The sequence below is a fragment of the Bacillus rossius genome, chromosome 6 (assembly GCF_032445375.1).
Source record: "Bacillus rossius redtenbacheri isolate Brsri chromosome 6, Brsri_v3, whole genome shotgun sequence".
NCBI lineage: Eukaryota > Metazoa > Arthropoda > Insecta > Phasmatodea > Bacillidae > Bacillus > Bacillus rossius.
Window position 1 is genome coordinate 56,992,988 of NC_086334.1, and position 5,631 is coordinate 56,998,618.

Consider the following 5,631-nt stretch of genomic DNA (forward strand, 5'->3'; position numbering starts at 1 on the left):
TGAACACCCTTAAATGCGCTCTCGTTGCCCAGCTCCGAGACGCGGCCTCGCTCTTGATCTCTCCCGTCTGTTAGTGTGTGGTGAACACCCTTAAACGCGCTCTCGTGGCCCAGCTCCGAGACGCGGCCTCGCTCTTGATCTCTCCCGTTCTGTTAGTGTGTGGTGAACACCCTTAAATGCGCTCTCGTTGCCCAGCTCCGAGACGCGGCCTCGCTCTTGATCTCTCCCGTCTGTTAGTGTGTGGTGAACACCCTTAAACGCGCTCTCGTGGCCCAGCTCCGAGACGCGGCCTCGCTCTTGATCTCTCCCGTTCTGTTAGTGTGTGGTGAACACCCTTAAATGCGCTCTCGTTGCCCAGCTCCGAGACGCGGCCTCGCTCTTGATCTCTCCCGTCTGTTAGTGTGTGGTGAACACCCTTAAACGCGCTCTCGTGGCCCAGCTCCGAGACGCGGCCTCGCTCTTGATCTCTCCCGTTCTGTTAGTGTGTGGTGAACACCCTTAAATGCGCTCTCGTTGCCCAGCTCCGAGACGCGGCCTCGCTCTTGATCTCTCCCGTCTGTTAGTGTGTGGTGAACACCCTTAGGGCGGCTTGCAGAGTCGTTCCGAGAATTCTCCGAGTGCGAGTGGAGTTTGAGTGGAGGAATTTTCATTGCACAGTCGAGAACGGAGTAAAAACGAAGTAATATCCGAATGAATCCGAGTAAAAACGAAGGAATATTGGAGTGTACGCGCAACCACACTCCGAGGGCCCTCGGAGTGAAATGTGGAAAAAAAATTCAAGATGGCTGCGTTATTAGAACCAATTGTTGTGGAATTTCTTGATTTAATTGATGAAGTATTTCTAGAAAATGAAGAAAGAAACGTTTCCAGGGACCCACGTCGGTATTTGAGGGATTTTAAAAATCCACTGGAGTGGTTTAGTGACGTGCTGTTCAGACCACGATATCGTTCTACCAAGGATCTTGTTCCACATCACATTCTGCCTTTGCTAGTGTTTGAAGAACCACGGAGTCGTCGAGGATTACCGCTACCGCCTGTCTTGCAGCTGCTAATTGCCTTGCGATTTTACGCAACAGGCACTTTCCAGGTAAGCAGTCAGAAATCATAGTTACTAACCAATACCTTTTGTTTACAATAATACCATCTCTCACTCTTTGCCTAGGTTAGCCGATTGTGCACTTCAGTATGTGGTGTTTAATTTGTGGTTTGCATAGGCACATATCGGTGCAATGTGAAATACTATTTACAGATGGTGGCAGGCGAGTTAACAGGCGTTAGCGAGTCCACCGTTTCCCGAATTATCAGACGTATCTCTGTCGGTTTAGCGCAACATACTCTACATCTGATACGGTTTCCCACGGGCGATGAATTTCGATTGAACAAGCTACGATTTTAACACTTTCCCGGTGTTACAGGAGTGACTGCACCCACATAAAAATCAAAAGCCCCGGCGGTGCTCGGGGGGAAGTATACAGGTACGTAGGTAAACATTGTTAAGGCATGTTGAAACATGTTTCGTGACAGACATTAATATGAAATGTGAACTGCGAGATAAATTGAAATAATTTGTCTAGTTTGTATTTATTTCAATATTTAATACAATATTCATGTTAGCACATAGTTCTTTCATGTAGGTAGCTTGATTGTAAAGTATTTCAATTTGTCAAGAGCATTTTCTTGAATCTGGTAATTCTAAAAGCCACCCTTTATTATGTAAAATTAAAATCCTCAAATTATTGTGTCAGTTTCCTGACATTTTTTTACTGTCGAATTAAATTGATACCTTAAGTAGCTTTGAGTATTTTATAGCTTTTACAAGTTGTAAGGATGTGTGTATAATATTAAGAAAAAGGTCTGTTTTGCAAGGTTAGGTACATGTAAATAACCTGGAAATAGTGTTATTGGTTAAGTCACCTAGGTACATGGTAATTATTCCATATCACCTTACCAAGTTCATTCCTTGGCTTTGAATTCATCATTTGGTACATAATGCTGTTTTAAATTACTATGTCAAAAGATCCTTGACATTAAATCTAGAATTTTGCTATACAAACAAATTATGTCTCTGGTCTTGTGGAAATGCCTTTTTTGTGTGTGTTGATACACACACACACACACACACACACATATATATATATATATATATGTATATATATATATATACATATATATATATATATGTATATGTATATATATATATATATATATATATATATATATATATATATATATATATATATTAGATCATAATTAATTGTTACATGACAAGTGTTTTTTTTGTCCATTACCTAGTGACATAGTAATTGAAAACAGCAAACTTCAATTATCTAAGGATCAATGTATACAGGATCCTGCCATCAGGATCAAAGGAAAAACTTGGATATGTGATACAGAACTTAAACCTCATACTATCCATTCTTTCTAATGTATAGCATTGTTAACATAGCTAACCAACTGTTCACTTGTATTCATGATTTGTTGACATGGACAATGTAACCAACTGATCTCACCATTTACACTAATATTTGTGTAGGTACATAAGGTGTAATAGTATGTTCTAAAAGTATGATTTTAAGAAAATGTAAATGTGTGGAAATATTTTTAAAAAAAAAAGTGGAATTGTAAATTTTTTTACTGAAAACAGACTGTTCTTCAGAATAACATCAAATTGTTGGTGGACAGGTGTGACATTCGCTCCAATCTTTGCTCAGGGAAGCATAATGTGCCTTACCCAAATTATTCCAGTAGTGGGAGTGGCACTTTCTGGTATATGTTTAGACTTTATACACATATATAAATAGCTGTCACAATTTTATGTACTACTAGTAACTAGAAAAACATGGTTAGTTTGAAACAATTTGTGTTTATGATATTCTTGAAATGTTCTCTAGCTTATTCGAAGATGGGCGTGTGCAGGGACTGCTGCTGGGAGACAGTGGTTACCCACAGTTGCCATACCTGTTCACGTACAGATGCAGAGCAGAGGTATGACATATTTCATAACAACATTAACAGAATTTTTATAGCTGCAAGTGTGATTAAATTAAATAATGTGAAATACATATAATATATTGTTTTCAAATGTGTCATAACTGGACTAATCTCCATATACCTACTAACTCTTAAAGCTCGCAACAAGATTTGTTGCTCCAACACCTTAGCTTTACTCATTTCTAAACTTCAACGTAATTGTTTTGGGCAAAGTAAAATATGGTGCAAATAGACTACAGCAAAGTTTTGTAGTGCAAACATCTATTATTGTAAAACCACCAAGCAAGGGAGAAACATTTTCTTCTACAGCCAGATCGTTATTGTTATGAACATATTTTCAATTATTGTTAATTTAATGTTACATTTTGGAAATTATATTAGATAGTTAATCTATGCATACAAATATATGTTTACACACACACACACATATATATATATGGTATTAATACATTCTTTGAAAGTTATTTGCACTAGGGAAGATTAATTTAAAACTTTTGTGACATTCGCCATTGCTGGTTTCAACTGTGATATTAAGGTTGTCTCTATTGATTACAGTGTGAACCAGCATGTTTTACATGTGTATAATGTACATATTATGTGTAGTAATGATACACATTAAGGTAATCACACAGGTACTCATGGCTCATGCTCGGACGAGGAATCTGGTGGAAAGGATGTTCGGTGTTTGGAAGCAGCGCTTTTCCTGCTTGCAGCTTGTTTTACGAAACAAGCTGCAGACAACAGCAGCTATCATTGTTGCCTGTGCCATTTGTCACAACATTGGTATCAGGCACAATGATTATGTGGAAGAAGCTGAGCTGCAAGTGAGAAGTGTTTTGTTATATATTATTAATTAGTATTGGCGACACCTGGGATTTCTTCCCTGTAACTTAGTGTATTATTTGCAAATGAAGTGCATAAAACAAATACTTGTTCAGTTTGTGAATTGCAATGATGTTTATTACATATTACTTCCTCTTTGAAAATACAAATGCATTTGTACCTATAATGTGATATATAAACAGCTATAAAATAGGAACACTGCACAAATATTTAAACAGGCAATGGCAATAAACATTGAAGCCAACTAGACATCTTGGCAGCCAAGGTCTACTGGCGAAATCCACCTGAAGAAATCTGCAAATGAGGGGCTCGACTGGTGCTACATTACAGAAGGCAAACCATAGCATGCCAGATGAAAAGCTTTTTGCTGTATTTTTCTGATGGTGTCTTCTGTTGTTTATACACAACTTGCGTGTGTATATGTGTGTATATGTGTGTGAGAGTGCGTGCGTGCGTGTGTGTAAAACAAACATGTTTTATAATTGATACAAAGCTAAGGTAGAGACCATTTACACTATAGTAATGATAATGTACCTATAAACAATTATTGCCTGCATTGTAATATATTGATTGGTTTGTTACAGGCCAACAATGATGTGCCAATCCCACCAGTTCCTCTCCGACCTGGGCGCGCCATGGCCATCAGGAACGAGTTCATCATCCGGCATTTCAATTAGCTGTTTTGAAATGATTTTTACACACATTGTTTTACGTGGCTTTTTGAAATCAGTGACCATGATCGTACCGTTTAATATTAGGTTTGTTTGGCTGGAATGAATATTTTATGATTTTTGCACTCATTGTTATGGCTACTTATGAATAATTCAATTATATATCTTCATTTGTTGCTAAGCCATTCCATTGCATTTCCTTTAATCCTTCACATACCTACAGGCCCTGGCATTTTGTTTCCAACTTGTAAACAAATTTCGATTAAATTAAGAAATTTTACATGAACTTTCTAATAATGCAGCCTTTTACAAATGTCTGAGTAAAGAAGTACATTTGTTTATATTTTTGCTTTTTGATTCTTTTGTATTTTAACTTGATGAAATAGGTAATGTTTTGTTAAAAGTATTATTGTGCAAACATATTTATGTTGTCTCAAGTTTCATTTTGTTCACTTACCTATGATATAGGATTGTATTGCAGGATCTTATTTCACTTTACTTTTGTTTAGTCAAAATGGTTTATATCTTAAGAAAGAAAAGTAATATAAAATGTATTTGTTTAAAAACATTTAGATATACAGGTGTGGTGAAAATAGGTAGGAAACTGTGAATTCAACTATGTATTATGCAAAAACATTGGGAATCAGTTGGTAAAAACTGGTTTCATGATTGAAATACTCTCAATGTGTTGGGTAAGAATGTTTCCAAATGAAACATTGAAAATTAGTTGATTGTTTTGCAGTTCCTGTTGCTGCCGCCAGTCGTGGCTCCACTCAAGTGCTCGGTGCTGCCCCTCAGCGGCAACGTGGAGTGCCAGCCCTTCGTGTGCAGAGCAGTTAGTGGGCTGGCAGGGATTCTGTTGTCTCTACATCCTCGGCGGGCATGACCAGGAACATTCAAACATTCAGGAATTACATCATATTGAAGATAATTTATTATTTAATGATTTTGCATGTTATTTAAACAAACACATTTCAGGGAAATTGTGGGCAAACTTTGCCTAGGCTTGTAGTAAGCACTCATGTGGTTTACCACTGAACTACCCTTGTTTGTTTAAAAAAAATAACAATATTCTTCTACAATGTTTTTTTATTTTTGACAAGAAGGGTAAAGTTATGAAAATACA

The 5,631-nt window shown here is 37.3% G+C and overlaps 1 long non-coding RNA gene across 2 annotated transcripts; it reads left to right on the top strand.

Annotated features, from left to right (window-relative positions):
* The first annotated feature begins 1,093 nt into the window (after nucleotides 1-1,093).
* On the top strand, nucleotides 1,094-5,266 carry LOC134533552 (uncharacterized). Of its 2 annotated transcripts, XR_010075329.1 has the most exons (4): nucleotides 1,094-1,475; nucleotides 2,892-2,985; nucleotides 4,419-4,592; nucleotides 5,248-5,266. It is a non-coding gene; the product is annotated as an uncharacterized LOC134533552 (long non-coding RNA). The 2 variants fall into 2 exon arrangements; XR_010075328.1 differs by lacking the exon at nucleotides 5,248-5,266 and having other exon boundaries at nucleotides 4,419-4,623.
* Nucleotides 5,267-5,631: the final 365 nt, after the last annotated feature.